The sequence below is a fragment of the Schistocerca gregaria genome, chromosome 4 (genome assembly GCF_023897955.1).
Source record: "Schistocerca gregaria isolate iqSchGreg1 chromosome 4, iqSchGreg1.2, whole genome shotgun sequence".
NCBI lineage: Eukaryota > Metazoa > Arthropoda > Insecta > Orthoptera > Acrididae > Schistocerca > Schistocerca gregaria.
In genome coordinates, this window is record NC_064923.1 from 490,088,528 (window position 1) to 490,096,193 (window position 7,666).

Below are 7,666 nucleotides of genomic sequence, written 5' to 3' on the forward strand. Positions count from 1 at the left end.
GTGCTTAAGGCGAAGAAAATCAGACAGTAGTTGAGATCTGTCTATAGTGTATTGGTTATGGGGTGGATCGAACCCACACTAATAACGTACATTTCCTTATCAACAACTTCCGCGGATATAATTGTCTTCTATTGAATTGTTGTTCAGGGTTGGGGATACACCGCTTCTTATGTTCACCTGACAGCAACCTCTGTTCATGGAAGACTTAGAAGAGGGCTCTTGATTCGGCCGTTCTTGACCCAGAAGTCTTTGGGCTATATGTGGATGATACTTTTATAGTGTGGTTCCTTAGTGAAGAACTGTCAAGTATTTTGCAGCATCTGAATTCAGTCCACCAGAACATCCAATTTCTTGGTCAGTCGGAAAGTGCATGGGGTCCTTGAGCCATTCTGTCTAGAGGAAGCCCACTCTTAAGAAACTGTACTTGCACGGGTCTAGCTACCACCAGAAGTCAACTATCGGTGTCCTTGGACCATTGTTGCAATGGGCACATGTTGACTGACATAGACAGCCTTGTAAAGGAGTTTGAACACCTACGGTCTGAGTTCAAATACAATGGATATTCTCCATGTCAGCTGAGCAAGGGTTTAAGGAGGAAGAAATGTGACCACCCGCAGGATAAAGAGGAGATGGAACGGTTAAAGTCTATGGTGTTCCTCCAACATGTCGGCAATATTTCGTCGACATTAGGCGGCAGAATCCTAAGGATATATTACGTCAAATAATATTGTGCTCAGCCACAAAGACTTGTGCTCTTCTCGGTTCAGTAAGGACGGTCTGGGATTGTGGAGGGCTGGAATCTGCAAATACGTTGCCAGTGTGGCAAACAGTATACTGAACAAGACCACCACACTCCCCTTTTGTAGTCCACTAATCACAGTAGCCAAGCATCGTATCTCCACAGGACATTCTATGGATTATTCCGCCACTGGAATGTTGGCTCAAAGAGATATTTTGGGGTTGAATTATTAAGGAATCGGTGGAAATACGTTTGGCGGAAGGTCTCACTAATCGTGACGGCAGATTTCAACTGGATAAGGCGTGGAATTCCGCGATTTGTTTAATATATATAGAAAGAAAATATTTTGTGACTAAGTACACGTCTACTGACAGTTGACTTTATTAACGTGACATGCATTCAACTTAGCAAGTCCGCATTCCAACAGAGAGAGCGCATGTAGTATCACATTACGCATGCGCCTGCGCTCTATAAATGGAGCAGTATTCGAGAAGAACGTGAAACTCGATGGTGGGTACTCATGTAGCGGTTGCCTTTTCACATGATTAGAGATTAGATTAGATTCTATTCGTACTTGTTCCATAGATCATGAGTACGACACTTCGTAATGATGTGGAACGTGTCAGGTTAATAAAGGGTGTCTATACAAGATATTACATTACACAAAATATTACATGACACATTTTTAATTTTTTTGTGGGGTTGGGGAAATTAACAACTTCCTACCTTCATCTAATGTGTAGGAGGAGTTACCATTAAGAAATTCTTTTAATTTCCTTTTAAATGCTATATATAAGTCAGTCAGACTTTTGATGCTATTAGGTAAGTGACCAAAGACTTTTGTGGCAGCATAATTTACTCCCCTTCAGAGCCAGTTAGATTTAACCTTCAGTAGAAGATCATCCTTTCTCCTAGTGTTGTAGCCATGTACACTGCTATTACTTTTGAATTCGTTCGATCGTTAATAACAAATTTCATAAGTGAATATATACATTGTGAGGCTACAGTGAAGGTCTCTAGCTCTTTAAGTAATTGTCTGCAGGCTGATCTTGGATGAGCTCCAGCAATTACTCTGATTACAGGCTTTTGTGCAATGAACACTCGTTTACTCAATGATGAGTTACCCCAGAATATTATGCCATACGGAAGCAGAGAATGAAAATAGTCATGGTCAGCTAATTTACTCAGATGTATATCGCCAAAATTTGCAATGACCCTAATAGCATAAGTAGCTGAACTCAAACGTTTCAACAGATCCTCAGTGTGTTTTTTCCAGTTCAACCAGTCATCAATGCATATACCTAGAAATTTTGAATATTCTTCCTTAGATACCTATTTCTGATCGAAGTCTATATTTATTAATGGTGTCATTCCATTTACTGTGTGGAACTGTTTATACTGTGTTTTGTCAGTTTAATGAGAGCCCATTTGCAGAGAACCACTTAATGATTTTCTGAAAAACATCGTTTACAATTTCACCAGTTAATTCTTGTCACTTGGGTGTGATAGCTATACTTGTATCACCGGCAAAACGTACCAGCTTTGCATCTTCATGAATATAGAATGGCAAGTCATTAATATATATTAAGAACAGCAGAGGACCCAAGACCGAACCTTGCGGCACCCCCTTGTTGATTGTTCCCAGTTCGAGAAATCACCTGTTTTTTGCATATTATGTGAACAGCTTACTTCAACTTTCTGCACTCTTGCAGTTAGGTATGATTTAAACCATTCGAGCATTGTCCCTTTCATACCACAGTACTTGAGCTTATCTAGAAGTATTCTATGATTTACACAATCAAAAGCCTTTGATAGATCAAAAAAAAAAAAAATCCCAACGGGAGACTTCCGGCTACTGAGAGCATTTAATATTTCATTAGTGAAAGTATATATAGCATTTCCCGTTGAAAAAACCTTCTGGAAACCAAACTGACAGTTTGTTAAAACCTTATTTTTACAAAGGTGTGAAGCAACTCCACAATGAATTACTTTTTCAAGAATTTGGAATAAGGCACTCGGAAGAGAGATTGGGTGGTAGTTGTTGACATCAGACTTATCCCATTTTTATGCAATGGTTTAACAGTGGCATACTTCAGTCTATCTGGGAAAATAATCTGGTTCAGAGAGCTATTACATATGTGGCTAAGAACCCCACTTATTTCTTGGGAACAAACTTTTATTATCCTGCTGGAAATGCCATCAATTCCCTGTGAGCTTTTATTCTTGAGAGTTTATTATCTTCCTAATTTCAGGAGGAGAGGTGGGTGAAATTTCAATTGTATCAAATGGTGTGGGTAAGGCCTCTTCCATTAACTGCCTTGCTTCTTCTAATGAACATTTAGATCCTAGTTTCTCTACAACATTCAACAAATGATTATTGAAAATGTTTTCGACGTCCGGCTTATTGTCTCCACACCATTTTCTGGTATAAAGTTGGTGATGTGTACTAGCAATCTCCAATGCAAAACACTCACCCGAAGTGGATGAACGATTGTCAGCCGAAGTATCGTGGCAATAAGTCGACGTCATCAGGCTGCTGTCCTGAGAATTCATGGAACAAATAAAAACTTTTCGTTATGATTGCTTATTAAAAGAACAGTTTTGAAGATGCACTCAACTATCTCGCGTCTTCAGTGTTGCCACCTTCACGCAATGAAAAAATATAATGCAGCTCTATCTTGGGCATAGATGAACATCTGCAGCTGTCAAAGCGCCTGCTTGCTACACCCATGAACATTGCTTGATGACTCACGACAGCTGCCCAAGGATTCAAGCTGTTGCGGTTCCGGACTGAAGCGCCTAGAATCGCTCGGCCACCGCGGCCGGCCTTCGTAACTGTGATAAGTCATTTCTTCGTGGTAATTAGTTTCGAAGCATAACGTCCGCTGTCAAACCATGGCCTTAGACGTGTACATGTGAATAAACAATTATTCCTATTCCTCGCTTCCAATTTTCATGTAATTTTAATCTGTACTGATGGCCAGTTATACAAATAATTCAGTGCACCCAAATAGCATTGGGGTTGTCTTACAAATTATCTTTTCCCTTCACGTGCCATTTGTGTTTATAATATATTAATTGAACCAGGCTGAACAGGATATATATATATATATATATATATATATATATATATATATATATATAGCACCAATCACTAGAAAAATGCCTAATTAAATTCATACTGAATGTTACTGTGATGTATATTAGACGATTAAGTTTAATCAGAAAATTTCGAAACTTAAATTGGATTTGCTTTACGTAAAGTATTAAGACGTATAGATGTATCTTTACCCATATTTTAATTAATTAATAGATGTTTTAAGTAATTGATAATAATGAAAACATCGAGTTTTAAGTAAAACTATATATCAGAATAACATTATTTTGACCTCCAGCTTCTATTGAAGTTCATAAATTGCTTCAAAAGTCTGTCTCAAAAAGTATTAAATTGAGATGAGCAGTGCTCCCGTATCAGGCTCTGCAGGATTAGTTTGTGAAAGCCATCCTCCAGAAAACCTATTATGTCACTGCGAATAACAGGTGGTTCTGACTTCCAATAGATGATAGTAAAACTAGGGATACTTTTTAAAACAAAACAGAAAACACGAAAACATTAAGCAAACGTAGGAAGCTAATAAAGTAGATATAGTAGATACAACGAAACAGATCGACATGGAAAAGGACATAATTTCCAACAATTTTAAGTAGTGGCCGGAGTTGTTATGCTACATCAGGACCAACTTTAATTAGGTAGGATTTAGGTTACGACGAAGAAAGCAGTTTTCACCGGTGCGCAACCTCACTTTCAGGCCTCTCGTTTCTGCGTTTCTACACTTTAAGTTAGGAGTGTATAGTGCGAGAACGCTCATTGCGCGCGCGCGCGCACACACACACACACACACACACACACACACACACACACACACACACACCCCAATCCCCACGCCCTTCCCTCCTTAGTTCCACTCAAATCAATTATAAGTAGTCAACACACAATATAAGAAAGACTTATTCTCATAATACATTAAAAGTTGCACAAAGCACCTGATCGCTGCAGCACTTGGCTGTTTGAGAACGTGAGCGCTCTGCCCTTTGTCCTCAGGCTACGTGTGCCGCGAAAAAGGGGACCGCGTGGTGTCATTAGACGCACGCAACAGGTTACATTATTTGCCGACAGAGAGCAGATTATACTCTACAGGCTGTTCTGGCCAGTTGCTAAAACTAGATATTGCTAGATACGACAAGCGTGACTGAAATGATTTGTATCCTAGAAGAGGATGGAGTTGGTCTCAGGCTGAACTTTGCAGGCATGGGCTCAATTTAACAACAAACTTACTATAAACAAAATCTTCCTCACAAGAGAATAGGTCAATGAAACAGAACTTAACGACGTTCCAACCTACTGATGGGGAATAAAACCAGAAACCTGGGGTATTAATGCTAGATTTTTCTTCAGTATCCCTCATAACCGTTCAAAATGGTTCAAATGGCTTCGAGCACTATGGGACTTAACATCTGAGGCCATCAGTCCCCCAGAAATTAGAGCTACTTAAACCTAACTAACCTAAGGACATCACACACATTCATGCGCGAGGCAGGATTCGGACCTGCGACCGTAGCAGCAGCGCGGTTTCAGACTGAAGGGCCTAGAATCGCTCGGCCACAACGGCCGGCCTTCATAACTGTGGTAACTGTCATTTCTTTGTGGTGATTAGTTCCGAAGCATAACGTCCGTTGTCAAACCATGGCCTTAGACGTGTACATGTGAATAAACAGTTATTCTTTTCCTCGCTTCCTCGCCAATCATAACTACTCAGATACATAATGATAATCTTTGTGTGAGCATACAATGTGAATTCTTTCGAATCCAACATAATTATTTGGTTAATGACATATACATGTACTCGTTATGATTACACTTACGACTAAGGCCATGCTTTGAGAACGAATGTGATAGTCCGACACCAGTCACCACTACGAAATGACTATTATCGCGATTATTAAGGATATTGGAGATAAGAAAACGATAATTTCATTTGCAGCCCAATCTCTATATATAAAAGGCAATGTATTGACTGACTCATCATCGCCCAGCACAAACCGCTCAGGATAGAAACTTGAAATACGGAGAAGCTGTTGATATACGTATAGGCGTCATTTAAGAAGTCATTTTTCGAAATTCCAACCCTAAGTGGGTGAAATAGGGGTGAATGGTCTTTTGAAGAATGTCGATATTAAGGCAGTTTGAAGCTAGCCCTTCGAAAATTGGTGTTTAGCTTCTGTCAGAAACATAGAAATACGTAAATGATGACTGACAACCTCAGCTGCCGACAGGTGTTGTTGATATACCTCGATGTGGACAGCTGAACATGTGTGCCCCGACCGGGACTCGAACCCGGGATCTCATGCTTACATGGCAGACGCTCTATCCATCTGAGCCACAGAGGCCACATATGAATAGCGCGACTGCAGGGACATATCCCTTGCACGCTTCCCCTGAGATTCATATTCCCAACTGTCCACAATTCTACATATAATATGTACCTTATAGATATTTGCCCACCCACTCATTACTCGCGCACGCTTTGGCGATTCCCGTAAGAGTTTGGGCAACCTGTGCGCAAACCTGCGTCAATGGCTGGGTAGCCTTTAACTGTATATACGAAGACAGTAACTTGTACTCGAAAGAACAGTTACTGTTCGGCAGCTGAGGTTGTCAGTCATCATTTATTCTAGGAAGAAGCTGCACAGTCATCAACAGTAGCTGTTCTTTCGAGAACAAGTTATGTCTTCGTATATAAAGAAATACGTGTTTCTACATTTTTGGAAATTCAACCCTATGAGGGCGACATAGTGAGTGGAAGCTTTTTTAGAAAAGTATGCATCTTGACTGAAGAACTACTAAAGTATTTTTAAAGCTAAATCTACGAACATTGGTATTTAACTTCTCGGTAACAAGTAAAAAAAAAAAAAAAAAAAATACGTGTTTCACTCTTTCCGGAAATTTAACATCTTAGGGCGTGAAATATGGGATGAAATGTTTTATGAATATATTTCATTAGAAAAGCATTTTTAAAGCTATATCTTTGAAAACTGGTGTTTGGCTTATCGGTTAGAAATGAAAATCTACGTGCTTCATGGTGTTTGGAAATAAGGTCTAACTGATTCACCGATTCAACATCGCCCAGCCCAAATCGTTAAGGAAAGAACCTTGAAGTTTAGTAAGGTTGTGGATCTTATAATATAGGAATCGTTTAGCAAGGGACTGCCTGAATTTCCACTCCAAAGAAGGTGAAGTAGGGGATGAAAAGTTTTTGAAGGTATGTGGCTACTAAGGGAATTTTGAAGCTAGAACTACGAAAACCGGTATTTGCTTTCTCAAATCGAAAATTAAGAAAATTTTTGTTTCGGCATTTCTGCAAATTCAACCACTCAGGGCGTAAAATAGTGGTTGAAAGCTTTTCTGAAAAAAAATATGTTAAAGAACTGGTATAGGATTTCCGGTTAGAAATAAAAAACTAATTGTTTCATTGCTTGTGGAAATTGAACCCCTAAGGGAGTGCGATAGGGGTGAAAAATTTTAAGAAAATATTTAGCTACATTAAAGAAATTTAAACCCTAATTTACAAGAATTTGTATTTTACTTCTCGGTTAGATATAAATAAACATTTGTTAGGGGATGAAAGCATGCTGTGGAAGTACCTCCATAATCTTTGGACTTCAGCTTTTACGTCACAGTAACATTTGGTAAAGACCATCCTTATATGGCGTTAATTATCGTGACCAGCTTGGAAGGTGCTGCTATTTGTGAACAGCACAAAAATTCGATTAAATAAAAACAAAAAGTGTCTGCAGGCCATACAGTCTACGCGAGCGAAGTAGAGGGTGGTAAGCTAGTGTAGTTACAGAGAGCAGGGCTCAAAGAAG

At 39.4% G+C, this 7,666-nt stretch overlaps 1 non-coding gene across 1 annotated transcript; it reads right to left on the bottom strand.

The window, feature by feature from the left end:
- Positions 1-6,113: 6,113 nt before the first annotated feature.
- Trnat-ugu (transfer RNA threonine (anticodon UGU)) lies at positions 6,114-6,187 on the bottom strand. The gene has a single exon. It is a non-coding gene; the product is annotated as a tRNA-Thr (tRNA).
- Positions 6,188-7,666: the final 1,479 nt, after the last annotated feature.